This window comes from Monodon monoceros, unplaced genomic scaffold, assembly GCF_005190385.1.
Source record: "Monodon monoceros isolate NGI ecotype Baffin Bay Population unplaced genomic scaffold, NGI_Narwhal_1 Super_Scaffold_9, whole genome shotgun sequence".
NCBI classification, from domain to species: domain Eukaryota; kingdom Metazoa; phylum Chordata; class Mammalia; order Artiodactyla; family Monodontidae; genus Monodon; species Monodon monoceros.
The window spans coordinates 6,880,623-6,900,159 of NW_021703786.1; the positions used below are offsets into that span (position 1 = coordinate 6,880,623).

At 53.2% G+C, this 19,537-nt stretch overlaps 1 protein-coding gene across 2 annotated transcripts in view; it reads right to left on the minus strand.

Moving 5' to 3' along the window:
• Positions 1–19,537, minus strand: part of CUEDC1 (CUE domain containing 1) — a 74,658-nt gene that overhangs the window by 20,400 nt on the left and 34,721 nt on the right. The gene's annotated exons all lie outside the window — the stretch shown is intronic.

Genomic DNA, 19,537 nt, shown 5'->3' on the forward strand with positions numbered 1-19,537 from the left:
GAAGGTGCAGTGGAAGCGCCCTCCCTCACCCTGAGGCCGGAAGACACATCACTACCACTGATTCCTTCTGTCCCTAAAGGTTAGTCCCCTCACAGGTAAAAACAGGGCTTCATACTGTCCCCCGGTGCCTTCCAGTGCCACCGTGCTGAGCTTCTTATCTCCTTCGAACCTCCACCTCCTTCGGGGGACGTGGAAATTGTCCGGGGCTCATGCTCTGGGGCTTGCTGGGTGGGTGTCTGCCCAGTCCCAGGGAGGCGGGCTGTGTTTAAGAGCAGGAAACTAGAAGCACATGGGCCCCATGCAGCCTCCGGACACTGATGTTACAGAGCTATAATCCCCTCCCACCCCCAGAGAAAACCTCTTAACACTGGAATATCTACAGGCAGATACATTTTTCTATGCACATACTACCATATGTATGAATTCATTTTACTGAAATGTGGTCAGACCATAAATTCTACTGTGCAACTTCCTTTCTTCCACTTAATGATTGATTGTAGCCATCTTCTCATGTCAGAACATAGAGATCTCCTTCATGGTCTTTAATGCCTGAGTAGCATTCTGATGGCTGGGTGAAGTATGATTTATTATCCAACCTCCTCCACCCCATCGCTTCCCAGACGAGCGAGCCACAGCTCAGAGAGGCCAAAGCCAGTGCACAAGGAAGCACAGAGGAGTGACCTCAAAGGATCTGTCCAAGAAATGTGTTATGAGGATGAACACAGGAGGGGAGCCAAGTGTGACGTGGCCTCCCACAGCTGGCTTTAGACACCCCAACTCCCCTCACCCACACCTTCCACCCGCCCTGACACACTGTAAGGTCAGAGGATGCTGCCAAAACACCCTCCAAAGTGGGGCTCCACCCTGGTGTCTACCTTTGTCCTGAGTTCTGGAAACTTGCCCTGAGGCTTCTAACAAGGACCTCAGGGCCAGGAGGCCCCAGAAGCCGTGCCCTGGGCTACAATCTGCTGTCCTGGTGTCGTCACACATGGGGGTCAGTGCCTTGTGCTAACGCGTCTGGAGTCGGCCACCTTCACCACCTTCGCCCTCCCCCTCGAGTAATTTCATAAGAGAGATTGAGGGACCTGGCTCTCACTTTGCCAAGGGCAGCCCCTTGGAGAAAGAGGCCAGGACCTGATCCCGCCCTGACAGAGGAAGAAGGAAGATGATGGGGTCCACGTTTTCCCCATTAACAGCCCTCTTTACAGGTCCCTTGGGCTCCGGGCCTGAGTGTCGGGAAGCCCCCAAGAAACCTTCTTGCCCTCCTACCATTTAAGTAAGTGCCCTGATTCAGCCCCAGGCTGCAACTCCCGCTCTGCCGCTCCAGCTGTGGGACCTGGTACCCGTCCCCTGTCCTCTCTGTGCCCGATCCCTCACCTATACGAATGGGGCTTCCATGAGAATTAAACAGGATAATCCTCAGCACAGTGCCTGGAACGTGGTTAGCTGCGTGACTGTTGTTGCCACCGCCCCACAAGGCCGGCAGAGAGCCAGGGGCAGTTGGTATGCCAGCCAAGCTGCTCCTGGAGTGGATGGGGCGGGGGATTCTAGGCGATCCTTCCCCAGCATCTGGATATCAACCCCCCGAAATTCTGTCAGCCCTCGGGAAGGAGATACCGATCCTCACAGCCCCAGGGGAGGCTGGGCCGCAGCAGCTGTTCCCATGTACCCCAGGTGCAAAGCCTTGAAAAAGAGCACGTTGTGTGTCTGCCGCGACATGAAAACGGCCGACAACGCTACAGCCTGCTGCACATTACAGATGAAGAGCCGAGACCCAGGACCAGAGGAGATGCCCAGGACACAGAGCAGGAGCGGTAAAGCCTTGACTTTTCCATCAGAGAGCGTTTCTGTGGATGAGGAGAAAGTGGCTCAGAAACAGTCATGGGAAACAGGATTCAGTGTAGAGAAATGCTATTTTCATAGGACTCTGCAAGGACCCGCGGACTCCCAAAGCCAGGCTGCCTACAATTAACACCAGGAGGGGTCGCTGTGAGGGCCCCCACTTCTCAGAGGACCATCTCCCCAGCCCTCGCTGAGCTCAGGTGCAGAGGCTGAGGCCAGGGCTGAGGTTTGGCCAGCGTGGCTGGGAGCAGGGAGAAGGACTGTCCTCAGGGTCAGAGTCATCCGTGCCAGGCTGCCTTCTACAACCGGCACAGCTCAAATGAAAAAAAATTTTAAACACATGAAAAAATGAAGTAGGCAGCTTAGGTGTACGAGCTTGTGCCAGGTGCTTTCACATTTAATCTTTTTTTTTTAACAACTCCAGAGACAGATGTTATTGTCCCCACTTTATAGCTGTGGAAACCAGTTCAGAGAAGTTAGGTAACTTGTACAAAGTCACACAGCTAGTGTGTAGAGAAGCCAGAATTAGGAACCCATTTCCTAAGAGGCAAAAATGCCAAGTCAGGCTTGCAGGGCTAGGAGCGGAGGAACCTCAGAAAGGCTCAGGAGACGGCACAGCCTGGCTGACATTCCAGCAGAGGAAATGTGACCCAGACAGCACTGGCGGAGGGAGGGCAGGGAAGGGGTCTGTTGGCTCTGCCCCAGAACTGGCTCTGTGACCTTGGGGAAATCACTCCTCCGCCTCTCTGAACCCTGGCTGCTGGGCACTGGCAGGGAAACAGAGGGAGATAACCCCTGACTTCTGAAAAAGGAAGTGAATCTAACCTGCTGAGCCCATTAGACCTCTTGGAGGCAGACTCAGAGGCTCTCCTGAATTCACAGGTTGTGAGCAACCTGGGGATTGGGAAGGAGAAACCCCACACCTGTCCTCCCCCAGGTCCCAGGGAGCCAGGCCTTCCGCCTCCCCAGAAAGGAATCCAGGCCTGGCAGGGGCGGCAGACAGCCAAGCTTCCCTCCAAGCTTGTGTAGACAGCCAAGGCCTGAGTCACTCTCGGCCTGGCCCAGGGAGGTGGGCCAGCTGCCCGAGAGTCGGAGAGTCATTCTCCCGACTTTGCCCAAGGTCATCCCAGCCAGTCTCCTGCAGGGCCAGGTAGGGCCCACATGGGGGATGTGAGAGCCCAGGAGCCAGAATAGATTCCCATTCTGCCTGGGCCTGGTAAGGCTGTGTGACTTGGAGAAATTATTTCATTTCTCTGAACCTCAGCTTCCTCGTCTGTCAAAGTTGGGATCATACCTACGTGGAAGGGGTGTTGTGATAGAATTTATACGGGTGCCTCAGCATAGGAAGCACCCAACGAGACAGGTTGGTGCGACCTCCGGCCCGGGTCTTGGCCCTTTTCCTGAGCTATACTCAAACCTTGAGTGATCTTATCCAGTCCCACAGCTTTGATACTGTCTACACGCCGAATATTGGCTCCCACATGTCTCTCGCCCTGAGGTCTCCCGGGAACACGCCCTTGAACTCCACACTTGCACAGCCGACCCGCTGCCTCCACGTGGATGTCCAACAGCAGCTCCAACGTAACTTATCAGGCGGATGAGTAAAGAAGGGAAGGAAAGAAGTTGGAGTGCAGCAACTGTGGGTTCCCTTCCCCTCTCTTCCTTCTCCGGCTCATATCAACGGTGGGGACGGGGTGCTTTCTTCATTTCCAAAGCCCTGTCTTCTCTGCATTCTCATTTAGTCCTCACAACAAACGTATCATTTATACAGGGTGTGCATTATTACCCCACTTCACAGATGAAGCGACCAAGGCCAAGGCTGCTCAGTGACACGGTTAATGTGCCTGAGCCCTCTGCCACTTGGCCTGAGGGCCTCCTCCCTGGCACACAAGGCTGGTCTGTTGGTCTTCTTTCCAAGACAGCGACAGCTCCAGCGGGCAGGAGATCGACCCCCTCCAACACCTGAATTGATACTCTGCTGCCTCCTAGGAGGACCAGGACTCAACCCCAGAAGGTGGGGATTAGAAGAGGAGGCCTCAGGAGGAGGTATGGGGCTGGGAGGCCAGAGGTCCCAATTGCCAACACTTTTCTGCACGCCCCCCCCCCCCGCATTCTTCTGAAGTGACTACCCGAGGCCAGCTGTGTCCCTGCACACCCCTGGCTCCCTCCTCTGAAAACTCCCAGGGACAGACCAGATCTTGTGATCTATCTGTAACTGCTGTGATCACAGCCTGCAGAGGGACTCGCTGTCCCTTCTTGCATAAGATCTGGGCCCAGCCCAATGGCATTACCATTCCAGGCCACTAGGTGGTGTCCCAGGGCTCAGGCCACAGCTGCTCCCAGGAAAGGGCATACAGATCAGCTTCTCTCCAAGAACTCAAAAATCAGCCCCACCCCCGACTCTCGGGCTGACTAAAAGGAAGAGGAGCCACCCAGCCACTCCAGGGATCTTAGAATCCAAGACTGGAAGAGTTTCAAAATAATTTATTCCCAAGGTGCAAAATACAAGGCGCACACGCCACTTATTTATATCCTGTGTCCTTGGCAGACATCACTAATCCATCTAGGTATTGTCCTATGGAACCCACACAGCCTCAGAAGCCTTTTCAACTCAGCCCTCTGGGCAAGCCACTACCAAGTGATTAGAACTGGCAAGCAAGATACACCCTGCTTGCCAGCCCTTTCATTTCCCGTATGAGAAGACCAGGCCCAGGCTTATTTTGTCTCATTAGGAATCTGGGCTGCAAAAGCCAGCAGGGCCAGAATGAGGTCATATGACCCCTGGGATGCTTGTGTAACCATGGTTAAGTCCTGGGGAAACCTCAAGTGGGTAATGGCAGTGTTAATGGAGAAGCTGCTGGGCCTGGGGCAGCTGCATCCTTGTCCAATTGTCACCTCAGACGTGATGGGGGCAGGGCACAGGGAAGTCTGCCTGAGCTTCTTGGCTTCTGAGCTGGAGAGGCCCCAAAAGGGGAGAAAGGGGGGCGGGGCAAGAGACAGAGAGAGGCTGTCAGGGTCTGTGTGTGTGTCCGAGTGTGTAAGTGTGTGTGTATGCGCGTGAGCACCCGGCGGGGGAGGGGGGGCGGGGGCAGCCCTGACAGAGGCGCCTTGTCCTCCGGTCCCCGCACAGTCTTGTTTTCTTCCCAAGCTATTAATGTCGCTGCAGCTTCAAACGCCCGGTGACCTTTAAATGCCGAGCCTCCTGCTCCAGACCAAGGCGCGGAAAGGGCTTAATGGAAACTCAAACAGCCACAGCTGCTGGGGCCGCAACAAAGCCAGCCTCATTCATTCCCGAGGCACCGGGAGCTGCTGGGCAGCCACACCTGTGCCCACCCCCCGGGAAAGGGGGTGTCAGGAAGGGCAGAGAGGACCCTCGGGCACGGCCATTGGGAAAAGGAGGCCTTATTGGACCTAAGAGAAGAGGAGGAGGAAGAGAGGGAGAGGCAGACTCAGTTCTGCCATGCCCGGCTGTGTGACCTTGGGTTAGCCACTTACCTCTCTGGGCCATCCCCCATCTATTAGTCCAATCTAAGGCTGGGGCAGGAAAGAAATCCACCTACCCCAGTAATATCTTTTTAAAATCTATAGGAGAAAAAAAACGAAAAAAGATGTTTTCTTTCCTAATTTTTCTCTCTCTTGCTTCAACTTCTGTGGGCAGGTCTATAGCTGATGGGGGCTGTTGGGTATGGACTAGGGCAAGAGGTTTCAAAGGAAGTTAATAAGGTCCCTACCCTATGAAAGGATTGGCCCCAGAGCTTCAGTTCTAAGGACACCATTGTTCATCTTTGTTCCTGAGGCCCAGACATTGGGCTTGGTTGCTGTAAAAGGGCTGAGAAGTCAGCTCTGCCTTCCAGTTGAAAAGATCCAAGATGAAGCTCCTCAGGCATGAGTAACATGTCATTTGTTCGGCTCATCTTGGTAGAATGATGGTAATAATAGCAATAATGATAACATAACACTTATCGCCTGCTTCTTTTTGTACCAACCACTATTCCAAGTGCCTTATGCGTGTTAATAACTCTTTTCATCCTCTCTACAGCCCTAAGAGGTACATATTACCAATGCTATTTCCACTTTATAGATAGAAAAATGAGGCACAGAGGAGTCGAGGAATTTGTTCAAGGTCACACAGCTAAGTGGCCAAACTGATCTGACTCCAGACCTGGCACTCTTAATCCGTCAGGCCTGACCCCCTTTCTGCATTCCCGAAGCTGAGCACAGAGTCAGGCACACAGCAAGAACTCGGTAACTGTGAACCGAATTGACTCCTAATGGGGCAGAGTTGCCCCTGGAGAGGCTGGGGGTGCCTGGTGCTCATGTCCAGGGAAGAAGGGAGGAGGACGGAGTCTAGGCAAAGCCTACCAGAAGGAAAGACAGAACCATGGCAGTTTCCTTACAAATACCTTTTCTCTACTCCACCAAGGTTGTCAGTTGCCTGGGCAACCAACTGTTTTCCATCTCTACCTGAACTGGTTGGGACTATTTCCACAACAATCCGTCTCTCCATCAACAAGCGTTACCAGCTCAGCCAAGACACTCAACCCAGGCGCCTGGGAGGAGATCAGACTTCAGTTGACAGAGGGGAAGCTGCTCCCCGCTGCCCCACCCAGGGACTGCAGCCTTGGGGAGCCCCTCTGGGCTGGCAGGAATGTGTTTGTACCTGGGACCAAGTGCAATGGCCCAAACTGGGAGAAGGGGGCACTGGCAGCTCAGGTGCAAGGCAGTGAAGCTGGGCTGGCTCCAGGCATGAGCTCTTGCTGGCCCAGTTCCAGCTCCTTGGGAAAGAGGGGCCAGCTGCCCCTCCCCGGGCATGTCCTTCAGGCAGTTAAGCTGAAGGCCCCTCCACAGGCTGGGCCTGCATGGTCTGGTGCTGAGCCCTGAAGTCTGGGCAGGAGATGTCTCTGGGCCCCTGGGACAGGTGGTCAGTCAGTGATGCCACATAATTCAGTATCTGAGCATGCCCAGGGAGTCCAGGCCAAGGAACCAAGATTAGGGAGGGGTGCTCAGAGCAGAGGAGGGTCCTGGGAACTGAAGTCCCAACTCCTGTCCCCTTACCCCACACTAGCACACACTTCGCACCCACCCACTGATCCATGAATTCCACTTCTATGGAATTCATATAACACATTTAATGGAACACTATACAATGGTAAACAAAAATAAGGCACCTCTGTATGTCTCTATGCCCAAGACCTATTGCTTAGGGGGACAATGCAAGGGACAGAAAAGTAAGTATAGTCTCTATACTATAGTGCATTATGGTGTGTGTATGTCTACATATGGAGAGGGTGAGGGAAAGGGCTCTGAAAGGATTCATAAGAAACTGATACTATAGGCTTCCACTGGGGAGAATTAGGTCATAAGAGACAGATCAAGAAAACTTTTCTCAAAAAACAAAAAAGAAAAGAAAACTTTTCTCTGTAAATCCTTTTGTACCTTTTAAATTTTGATTCATTTCATTAATTTTAAAATTATAAAATAAGCAGATAACCTATAAAGAATATCAAAATGATAGCTCGGCCAGTGGTTTTCTATGTTCTCTTTGCATATGCATCTTATCTACAATTGACATGAATTACTTTTTAATAATAGTCATAGCAAATATCTGTGAGCACATATTATGTGCCATACACTTTCTAAACACGTGGCATGCATTATCTCATCAAAGCCGCCCCACAGTAAAGCAATTATCATACTCATTTTACAGATGAGGAAACTAAGACTCAGAGAGTTTAAGTGACTTACGTAGGGTCACACAGTCAGTGACAGAGCCAAAATGTGAATGCAAACAATCTGTCCCCAGAGTCCATGCTCTTCTCAACCCCCATCTTATACTGTTGTCTGATTTTAAAAAACCAAGTCAAACCAAACCAAAAACAACTGAATGATGACAGAAAGAAATCTTAAAAGCACAGAGCCTCCAGGGCTTTACAACTTTTGTAATCCTTCGAATCCCAACTCCATCCTTCCTACCCGGACTATCTGGGCAAGCCCTCCCCGGTCCTGCCTCGCACGTGCTTCCAGAGCCTCAGCCTCAGGGCCAGGGCCCCACCTATCTCCTGGTAGGGTTGCAGGGTACACAGAGATTCCCGGTGGGCAAGGTGATGGCTGATGCCACAGCTGTTTCAGGGGTCAGACCACAGTGTGGAGGGCCCACCGGAGCAGCGCAGTGGGGCGGGGTCTAGCCAGGAAGCTCCCCGTGGAGGGGAAACCACAAGTTGGTTTTTACCGGCGCTGTGTCTGGGGTAGGAGCGCAGCGGTTAAGGATGGGCTTGAAAAAAAAAAAAACAAAAAGATGGGCTTGAGCTCCGGGCTAACCCCGGCTTCCATCCCGATCACTGCTGCTTGGGTGAGTGGAACGTCTCTGAGTGCGTTTCCTCATGTGTAGAACAGGGACACCTGTATCTCCTCAGACAGGTTCCTGAGGGGGATCACGTTCTCTCAGTCGGGGCAGCCGTCAGTAAGGCTGTCTGTGTCTAGAGCCTGGCCCAGGAGTCAGGCCTGGGGTTACGATCTTTTTTTTTTTTTTGGCTGCGTTGGGTCTTTGTTGCTGCGGGTGGGCTTTCTCTAGTTGCGGCGAGTGGGGGCTACTCTTTGTTGTGGTGCACTGGCTTCTCATTGGATGGCTTCTCTTGTTGCACGGGCTCTAGAGCACAGGCTCAGTAGTTGTGGCACACGGCCTCAGTTGCTCTGCGGCACGTGGGATCCTTCCGGACCAGGGCTCGAACCCGTCTCCCCTGCATTGGCAGGTGGATTCTTAACCACTGTGCTACCAGGGAAGCCCCTGGGGTTATGATCTTGAATCCGGCCCTGAGCGGGGAGAGTATGCAGCATTAAGGCTCTTCTCAGGTGCCTCCAGGACCTCAGACTGGGGTGCTCTGGGACCCCTGCGTGGAGCTCCCGCTGCTGCTGGGGGCTGGGCTGGTTTGACAGGGGCCTGCCCCCAGGGAGGGGCTCCGGGCTGGGCAGCAGGAGCACAGGCACACAGAGTGCCCTTCTCAGAAGTGCTTCCTATAGCAGCTGGGGAATGCAGGTCCCGGGCTGGGGAGCAGGGGCTTGGGGAGGGGCCCAGCTTCACACAGCAGGAGGCAGCTGCAGCCCGAGGGCCACCACCCCTCTCAGGCAGGCAGCCGGGACACCATCAGAAATTCCGCCCGCCTAGACAGCAGATGGGATTGTTTAGAGCCACTTACCAGGCCCGTGCTACTCTCCCCAACCGCAGGCTGCTCCCTCCCCCGCGCCCCTCCTCTGCCACCGCTGGGCTAGGTATCCCTCCCCACCTGTGGCCCTCCCTCACCCACACTGCTCAACTCCAGTACCCACGTGCCCACACATGCCCTCAGGAAGAAACCCCATGCTCTCCCTGCCAGATGGTGTGTGTTGCCTGAGGTCAGAGCTCAGTGGCCACAGAGCTGGGATCTGAACCCAGATTGTGGCCTCCTGGGCCAGCGCCCTGTCCCCGTGTGGGCGTGCACCCCAGCGCAGCGACGCACAGCTCATGCGTCTGCTTGTGCCACATACACCAGCTCCCTCAAAGGCTTCACTGCAAGGGCGGGTGCCACAGATGCCTCAGGCCCTCACAGCCAGGGGCCACGCTCCCTTCCTTTAGATTTTCCTGAACCCTCCCGCCCAGCCCAGGCACTCAGTCCACTCCTCTCTTCACCCAACTTGGAAGCTGTGTTCTTCCGCCAGACTGTCCTACACACACGCTAACGTGCGCTAACCGCACCCTCAGCCTTCCCACGGCCCACCCTGCAAGCCCCTCCCTTCGCTAGGCTGACAGCAGGGCCAGACGAGGCCCTGATCCCTCTCTCTCTTCCCCAAATGTGCCCAGAATGGTTTTTACAGCATCAGGTGCATCAGTGGTGAGGGGTGAGGTCAGGCTGACCTGGTTTGCAGCAAATCTGGCCAGAACCAGAACCTGGAAGTGGCACACCCTGGCCAAGGCATCAGCTTTCTGGTTCCCTGCAAAACCAACTCCCAGATGGGAGTGAAGGAGGGCTGCAGGCCCGCTGGGGCTGGTAGCCCTGGCCCTCAAATCTGACAGTCAGGGGAAGGGGCAGGAGATCCTGGCGGTCCCAGAACCAGCCTGCTTTGCCTCCAGGGGGCCTCAGTCTCCATCCCTAGCAAATGGAGAGAAAGAGTCCCCTATTCGGTCTGACCTTCCCCATCACTGAAACCTCCCAGAGATGCAAGGACATGAGTTGGGGTGGGGGACGGATCAGAGCCAGAGAAAGGCACCACCAAGCTAGGTACAAACCATGGTGACATCTCTGCAGAAGGGGGTGGCTGCATCCCAGTCCCCCAGGGCTGGAAGGACCTGTACCCTTTCTTTAGCTACAGAACCGGAACCCTTGTCCTCAAATGACATGCTCAGCAGACATCCATTCCATAAAGACATTAAGCAGAGGCCTGCCCTCCCCTCCCTCCCCCAGCAATTAGTAATCAGAGAACCTGCCATTTACTGAGTGCTGGGCTGTGCTTCCCGTGCACCGTGTTAATCCTCACGATAATCGAGTACCGCAGGTTATTACCTTCTACCATCATCAGAGCCATTTTACAGATAGGGACAAGGGGTCGTCATGTGTGACCTAAAGGTCATCCAGGGCTGCACCATATCCAAATTGCATGGCCTCACAGGAAAGAAACCAGTGTGCTGTCAAGTCTTCTGACACACCAGTTTCTTGCAACCCGCTTTAAAGCCTAGGTTTAACCAGAGCTGTCTGCATCTCTGCCTGTTCCCCGCACTGCTACCGGCCTGCTCACGAGGCTCTGGGAAGTGCAAATGTGCTTTTCTATCAGTCTAAAAGCAAACGCCCTTTGCGTTATAGCAATGTATCTGAGAGGATGGTGGAGACCGCCTTCACCCAGACTCCTCTGAGGCGTTTGCTAAGGACACACGCTCTTCACCCCACTATGAAATCAGAATTTCCGGGGCTACAGCCTGGGAATCTGTATGTTAACAAGTTCCCCAGATCATTCGAATGCAGTAAAGTGTGAGGACCACTACCTTACAGAGTGATGCGGTTTGGGGCCCCAGATTCTGACTTTAGCTCCATCACTGACCAGCCAAGGGAACTTCAGCAAGTCATTTCGCTGCCTGAGCCTTCAGGTACCCATCTGAAAAATGGGCAAGGAGGACTAAACGATCTTCAAGATCCCTTTCATTCGTGGCATCCTCTGTGTCTGCCCTGAGTCCCCAGATGGTCCACAGCTGTCTGAGCTGAGTTTCGTGGACTGGTCAGTCACTGGAGCAGCCGACGTACACTGTAGGCACACATTAAAAAGAATTCCTATCTGGCTGATTTACGGAGATCTGCAAAAATACCTTATCTCTGGCTCCAAGCCCTGAACAAATGCCTTTTGGATTATCCATGCCACCTCCCTACTCCCCTGAATATCCATTTTTTTCATTCCAGCCTGAGCCAATCAGGATTCTGTAAACATTAGCCCCACACACCTGGGCTTAATCAACAGTCATCAAACAAATGCTCTGCCAATTCACCCCACAAGCCCAAACTCGTAGCCGCTCTGTCCCTCCCGGGGAAGCCGCCAGCCAGGGATGTGTGGGCCCTGCACTCCCTTCCTTCCAGTGTGGGATGGGCACGAGGGCTGGGTCGGAGAGAGGGTGTAGCCGGAATGGCCCCAGCCTACAAGTGGGTTGCAAGTCACCCAGACTTAAGGGGTATGAGGCGACAATGGGGACAGTCCAGCAATTGCTGGGACCTTTCCAAAGCAGCTGGGCACTCCTTAGTCCCGTGGCTCCTTGATGAGCACTGTTAAAACACGAGGTATTCAGCTAGTGCTCAAGCACTTCTTGCTGGTGGCAAACAGGACTGACTCATCCTTCGAGGTTTACGAATCTTTGACAGAGGAGCTGTAGTGGTTTTCAGGCCCATAGCCCACAGACACGGGGTGAATCCGGATTCATGCTCCCTTTGTGTGGCACAAAGGGGGGAACCCGTGTGCGTGTGCCAAATAACCAAAGAGGAAAGACCAACAGGAAAGGCAGGAGTGAAAACCCAGCTTCCACAGTGGGAAACATCTGTGAATTGTAGCCAAGGTCTGCTGATCCCAGCCGTTTAAAAATCCTGAAATAGATCATTCTCTCACTCTGAACGTGATGACTGCCCCCAAATGATTGTGCTTTACATGTGCACAGCACTTTACAGTTTCCAGTGCTGGGGGCGAGTTCCACAAGCCAGGCTCTAGGCTGGGCCTGTTCCCTGAGAGCAGGGGCTCAGCTGGCACCACGCTGGGCACTTCACCTCCATGGAATCCTAGCAACAACCCTACGAGGTAGGAGGTGTTATCTTCTAGATGGGGAAGCTGAGGCACAGAGGAATTAAATAACAAGCGGCTAAGTCAGGATTCTACCCCAAAGCCCATGTTCCCAACCACTCAATGCACTGTCACCCCACTTATAATGGGGAGCCTCTGATCTCTGCATGGGGCACAGAGGGAAACTGAGGCTCCAGAAGGGTTGGGAACGTGGGGTCACCCTGGGGCAGGAGAGAAGCGGCTGCATGGATTGGCCAGGAGCAGGGAGATAGAAAAGAAGGGGGTGCAGTCCAGCTCAGAGCTGAGCAGGCCGGTCCTGCCATATGCCTCCTCTGCTACAGGGGTCCCAGGGCCAACAGGACCCTGCCAGGCTCCGGCTCCCAACCCCAGCAGGGTCCCCCTGTCTGTCCCTGGGCTCTTCAAGTTGGGTTTCCATCCCAACCACAGCGGGCAGCAGCTGAGTGAGTCGGGCCCAGCAGGAGGAAGTGGCCACACTTGAAAATCATTAACATGCAGGGCTGAGCTCAAGCCTTTGTTCTTGAGCAAGGACTGTAGCATTTCACTTTCAGGAAGGAGCTGGGAGGGTGGGGCAAGATCAGAATTGCACAACCAAATGCACAAGCTCAGACACACAGAGGTCCCACGTGGAAAGTCTGCTTAGAGGGCCCCTGCGGAAAAGTACAAGCAGACCCACGGACCCTCACATACGGCAGGTCCACACAGAGAGCACAGGCCAACTCATCCCCTCTGCTTTTTAAATCAGAGAGGGCTTTCAACAGGAGTAAATCAGGGCTATGTGGTCAATCGGCTTCTAAGTCAGGGACGCCAAGCAAAGGGAGGATGCAGACAGGCACAGAGGGAGGGTGGGAACTCAGGCCTCCCACCCGGCCTGACCACAGTGGGAGCCCCAGGTCAGAGAGGGACAGTTCGCCCCACGTCTGGCTGGCAGGGGCAGCCCCAGCTCTGGGTGACTGCCTTCCTACATGCCCCTCTTCCCAAAACACAGCATCCCTCTTCCAACCATGTGCTCCCCACATCCACCCTGCCCATGTCTCCCAGATGCAAGGAAAGCACAGCAAACAGCCCTCACAGGCACCCCAGCCATGAGTGTCCAGGTGAACGTTTCAGGGCTGTAGCTCTTCCCTGAAAGAGTCACATCTCAGCCACCGGCAGTGGTGGGAAAGGCTGTGAAGTGAATTAGTTAATTCTGGGACTGGGTGGATGAAGGTTGGGGAGGTGAGAGGAAGGGAAGGGAGAAAAGTCAGTCAACAAGGAGAAACCTGTTTTTAAAAATGTAATACAGGGGCTTCCCTGGTGGTGCAGTGGTTGACAATCCACCTGCCAAGGCAGGGGACACGGGTTCGAACCCTGGTCCAGGAAGATGCCACATGCCGTGGAGCAACTAAGCCTGTGCGCCACAACTACTGAGCCCGCGCGCCTAGAGCCCGTGCTCCGCAACAAGAGAAGCCACCGCAATGAGAAGCCCGCGCACCGCAATGAAGAGTAGCCCCCGCTCGCCGCAACTAGAAAAAGCCCGCGCACAGCAACGAAGACCCAGCACAGCCAAAAATTAATAAATAAAAAATAAATAAATTTATTTTTAAAAAAATGTAATACAGGGAATTCCCTGGTGGTCCAGTGGTTAGGACTCCGAACTCTCACTGCCAATGACGCGGGTTCAGTTCCTGGTTGGGGAACCAAGATCCCACAAGTCGCGCAGCATGGCCAAAAGAAAAAAAATGTAATACAAACAAGAATAAAACAGCTTTGAGCGAGTCCCACGGCCCTTGGAACAGGACCGTCCCTAGATCCCAGGGAACAGACCCCCTGACCCCACCTCGCAGGGGTCAGTCAGAGGCTAAGGTTTTACCCTGCTCCCCTCCTGCACCTCATTAGAGCTTAACCTCCAGGCCTTCAAGGAAATTGGTAGAAATGAGACCCTTGTCCTTTGTCAATTAGGCCCTCTCACACTCTTGGACAACCCCCTGTTCCCTTTGGGGGTGGCAGAGGGAAGTGGAAAGGAAAGTGGACTTGTTCAGGGAAGCTGCCGGCTCCCAGAGTTGTGGGACGTCTGGCAGGGGCAGGCCACCCACCAGGTCCAGCTCCCCCCCCCCCCAAAGCCCCTCTGTTTGTAAAGGGCTTTCGGGGACAGGAAGCAATAAACAGAGTCAAGCGTCCAAGATGCAGGGGCTGATTATGCAGTTTGTGGATTTTCCAGGCCTCTTTGTACTCTCCCACCAGCTGCCTGGGGCTCTGCAGAAAAAGGTGCTGGCAAAAGATAGGCTGGTCCTTGGCTTGAAAGGTGGCCTTTTGCCAGGCCTAAGCCGGGTCTGTCCAAGTGTGTGAGGGCACAGCACGCCTTGATGGTCCCACAGCCTCCTTCTCAGAGCCCCAAAGAGAAACCCCGCCCGCCCCATGCTGTGAGAGTCTGGACTCTCTCTCTCTCCAGCTGCAGCTCACCTCTCTGCCCAGCTCTAAGTTACCTCCTCACTTCAAAGGAGGCTGACTCCCAGAATTCCCAGAGGGGAGGGTGTACCGCGCCAGGCTGCAGCTGGATAAGGCCAGGTGGGTGGCCCTCCTTCACAAAACACAGCTCAGCTAGTTTAGCTACCCCAAGCGTAGAGCAACTTGGGAAAAGCTGAGACTGATGGGGAAGGTAGTTCTTGGCCACGAGGCCTCCCCAGTGCCAAGGTCAGCTCTGGCAGCCGACGCGCGCAAAGCTGTGAGCGCATAGGGTTCGTGAGAATTGTCTCTCACTACCCGGGAACCGACACATGACGCAAGGTGCATCCACAGAACGGAGAGGCACACAGCCGAGAACTTCAGGTGCAACCTGGGATGACGTGGAAAAAAACCAAGTGGCAGGGCCAGGTGTCCCGTGCACTACTTTTGTTGAAATGTCTGAGTGTACGCTTGTATACTTGGAGATGTACAGGGAGGGGTCCAAGTGGATACACACCGAACACTGAGTAGCAGCTGTCTAAAAGGGAGGGTTGCATCGTTACTTCATGTACCTCTGCATCCTTTGAAGTTTTGTTTTCTTTGTTTTGTTTTTTTTTTTTTGCCGTACGTGGGCCTCTCACTGCTGTGGCCTCTCCCGTTGCGGAGCGCAGGCTCTGGACGCTCAGGCTCAGCGGCCATGGCTCACGGGCCCAGCCGCTCCGCGGCATGTGGGATCCTCCCGGACCGGGGCACGAACCCGTGTCCCCTGCATCGGCAGGCGGACTCTCAACCACTGCGCCACCAGGGAAGCCCTCCTTTGAAGTTTTTATAACAAACATGCATTGTTTCTCAGTTAAAAATTAAGAATTATTTTAAAAGGTACACTGCGACATAAAATGTACCACTGCTATGGAAAACAGTTTGGTGGCTCCCCGAAAGGTTAAACGGAATTACCACACGATCCAGCAGTTCCACTTCCAGAGATGCAGATGTTTGAACACCAGTGTTCATAGCAACATTATCACTATAGCCCAAAGGTAGAAACCACCCAAGTGTCTGTCACCGGATGAATGGATGAACAAAATGTAGTCTATACATATGGAACCATGGAATATTATTCAGCCCCAAAAAGGAATGAAATTCTGATACATGCTATAACATGGATGAACCCTGAAAACATGCTAAGCCGGACACAAAAGGACAGACACGGTATGATTCCACTTTTATGAGGTACCCAGAATAGGCAAATTCTTAGAGACAGAAATTAGAGCAGAGTTTCCCAGGGACTGAGGGGACAGGGGAATGGAGAGAGATTGTTTAATGGGCACAGCGTTCCTGTTTGGGATGATGAACAAGTTCTGGAGATGGACAGTGGTAACGACTGCACAACACGGTATGTATACTTAATGTCACTGAATTGCCACTGAAAAATAGTTAAAATGGTATGTTATGTTCATTTTGTCACAATGAAGATAAAAGACACAAATCAGGCAGGATGAGGCACTGGGTTGTAGAAGAGACTGTGACTCACCGGGCAGAAGGGGGCTCTCCTTGGGCTATGCAGAGAGAGGGCCAACAGCACACAGGAAATCCTGCCTGCACAGAGGGGCTCTTTCCCCATCTGCATGGAGTAGGCCAGGGGACAACGACAGCCCTGTTGACGAGGAATGTTCATATGGTCTGCAGAGTCACACATGCCACGGGGATGGCCGTGCAGGGATACTCTGTGGGACATTTGTAACGGCTGAGTTATGATACACTAGGAAACAGCTATTAGAAAAGGTTAGTGTGCCGGAACATGCAGCGTACATCTTGAGAGCCTCGGACAGGAGCCGGGAGAGGAGAGATGGCTGGCCTGCCCTGCAGGGCGAAAGGAAGAGGACGAGAGAGAGAGGAGCAGCAGAGGGCTGTCCTGGAGGTGCTGTGGCAGGCAGAAACCACTTCTTCACTCGTTCATTGAACAAACATCACAGAGCACCCCCAGGCGCTAGCCAGTGGGAGAGTGAGGGCGAGAGGGGGATAAGAGGACCCACTCAGCTGGTGACGACCTTAAGGCACCTTCTCCCCACCACCCACCTTGCTCAAAAAATATACCCATATATAAAACAAGAAATTAAAAGCTGTTCCTCGGGCTTCCCTGGTGGCGCAGTGGTTGAGAGTCCGCCTGCCGATGCAGGGCACACGGGTTCGAGTCCTGGTCCTGGAAGATCCCACATGCCGCGGAGCTACTAAGCCCGTGTGCCGCAACTACTGAGCCCGCGAGCCACAACTACTGAAGCCCGTGCGCCTAGAGCCCGTGCTCCGCAACAACGGAAGCCACCGCGATAAGAAGCCCGCGCACCGCAACAAAGAGTAGCCCCCGCTCGCCGCAACTGGAGAAAGCCTGCACGCAGCAAAGAAGACCCGACGCAGCCAAAAATTAATTAATTAATTAATTAATTTTTTTTTTTAAAGGACATTGTATCCAGGGCCTTCCCGAAACTTGTAATGTGTGTATGTGTGCGCAGAGGCAAGAGGGGAGCAGGCAGTATAGCCTTCTCAGACACCCGCTCCTTCCAGAATTGTACTGCCCAAGAAGGTAGCCACTAGTCACGTGTGGCCAGATAATTTTAAATTTTAATTATTTAAAATTAAATAAAATTTAAAATCGGTTCCTCGGTCATGCAACCACATTTCAAGTGTTCGATGCCCGTCACGTTGAACAGCACGTGTATTAGAACATTTCCAACGTCACAGGAAGTTCTATGAGACAGTGCTGTTCCAGAACCCAAGGGGAGCCCTCCTCCTCAGTAGCGTGATGTCTCGGGGTACCATGATCGGGGGGCTTCGTTACAATGATCTGGGGGGGACCAAGGACTGTGGACAATTGATCCCCAACAGAAAAGCCCTTCCACAACCTTCTGGGAAGGGCAGGTAAGTGCAAAGACCCCCTTCTCCTGGGCAGGCAGAGCTAGGGTGAGTAGTAGGCCCACTCCCCACTGGTGTCCTTGGCCTCAACCAAGATCAAAGCTTTGGCCCGGTTCCCATGGTGAAACTTGACACCCAGGCAGGGAGAAGCAGGAATCCAGCTAGGAGCCCAAGTCTGGTTTCAGAAGCTGCAGGGCCCTGGGCTCAAGGACCTGATTCAGAAAAGTGTCTCCCGCTTGCCCTGCCAGGACGCAGGGGGTGCTTAGCAACGGCAGGGCTCATCCATTGTCCCCTCTCCTGGCTGTGCCCCATGGTGGCCCTTGCATTGCCTCCTTGGGCTTCTGGGAAGGAGTCAGAGGAAGAGGGTAGCTGAGGCAGGGTGTGTGCTGATGGGGTATGGGAGGGATAGTGCTTATTAAAGAAAAAAAACATTTGTTTCCAGGAACCCAATGTGCCAGGCTAAGGAAATGAATGAAAAGGGAGTCTGAAAGCACACAGAAGCCTGGGTGCTTGAGCCTGTATCTCAAGAAATTGTCAAGGCAGCTCCTGCCCCTGCAACACACACACCGCACACAATGATAGAAATGGCTGAGACAGCTTCACTCCTGACTTAACTGATCTCCTCAAGAATTTCCCCATTTGAGTCAAAGGGGAATCCCTGTTCTCCCCGCAGGCTGTCTCAGCTTGGCCCTGAAAGGCAACCAAAATGAGCTGTAAATCTGAAGTTTTTCCTGCAAGCTGCAGATGGGGGGCTAGGGGCTGGGAGGTGGGTGGGCAGACAACCCACAAAGGGTGGGAACAGCTGGAAATGAAGCCCAAGGGAGGACCGGTGAACAGGGGTTCCGGTCCTGACTCTGCCACACAGATCCTTGAGCAAGCTCCTTTTTCCTTTCAACCTTTTTACAAAAATAAAACAGATAGAGAAAACTGCACAAAATACATGTAAGTTTAATGAATTATCATAAGGCAAACACCTTTCAACCACTCATGTCAAGAAATGAAACTCTGCCAGGTGCTCCAAAACCCTCTCCACGTGCCACAAACTGTTTGCATGGTAATCACTTCCTTGCATCTCTTAACCCTCAAATGTGCATGCCTGAACACTATACTTAAGTCTTGCACATTGTCTTTAAAGTCTATTTTAATCTACAGGTTCCCCCTTCATCCCTTTTGTTCCTTGTAATTTATGAGCTGAACAACCCAGGCTGTTTAACTCCAGACTTCCCTACTATCTGAAGTTCATGGAACAAGTTTCCTTTTCTCCCTGAGCCTTAGTTACTGCTTCCTTACCAGTGCCACCCTGCCCACCTTATGGCGCTCCTGTCAACAACAAAAAGAGACAGCCTCAAAGCACATCAGGAAATGCTTATGAAATTATGTTAAGCAAAGGATGCAGGATGCAAACTGATACATATGGTATGCTTTCAACTACATAAAGGAAAGATGCATAGGAAAAAGGAGCAGGAGAAATACTCCAATATATCAATAGTTGTCCTGGATGTTGGTGGAATTCTGTACCCCCCTTTTTCTTTCTTGTATTTTCCACAATTAGCATATAACAATGTGATAGGGGACAAATCGTTTTTAAACATTTTCAAGAAAAGAGCGCTCTGAAAGCGTGGCACGAGATCGAATGTGTCACCAGGCTTGTCTACTCTCCTGTCATAGGACCACTTGGCTTTGCTCTCTGCTCCCACGGCCACCACCAATCCAGCTGGGACCCTCAGCACCCCAAGCCTGCTTCCCTTGATGCCTCCTGGCTGGTCAGCCCGTCTCCTTCCTGTCTTTTGTCTGTGCCGCCAACAGAAGAACTCATCTAAAACATGCCAGGTCGCTTCCCAGCCCCTCGGTCTCTTGTGTAAAGATCAGGCCCTTCCTTTTTCTGCATCAGCCGTCACCACACTCAGTGAGCATCAGGGTCACCTGCAGGGCTTGTCAAACACACACTGCTGGGCTCTACCCCCAATGCCACTGGTTCAGGGACCACAGAGCACAGCCGTCTGCACCTCTCCTCTGTCCTCATAAACAAGGCCTGTCCAGCTTTCACGCCCCTCTCAAGTTCCCC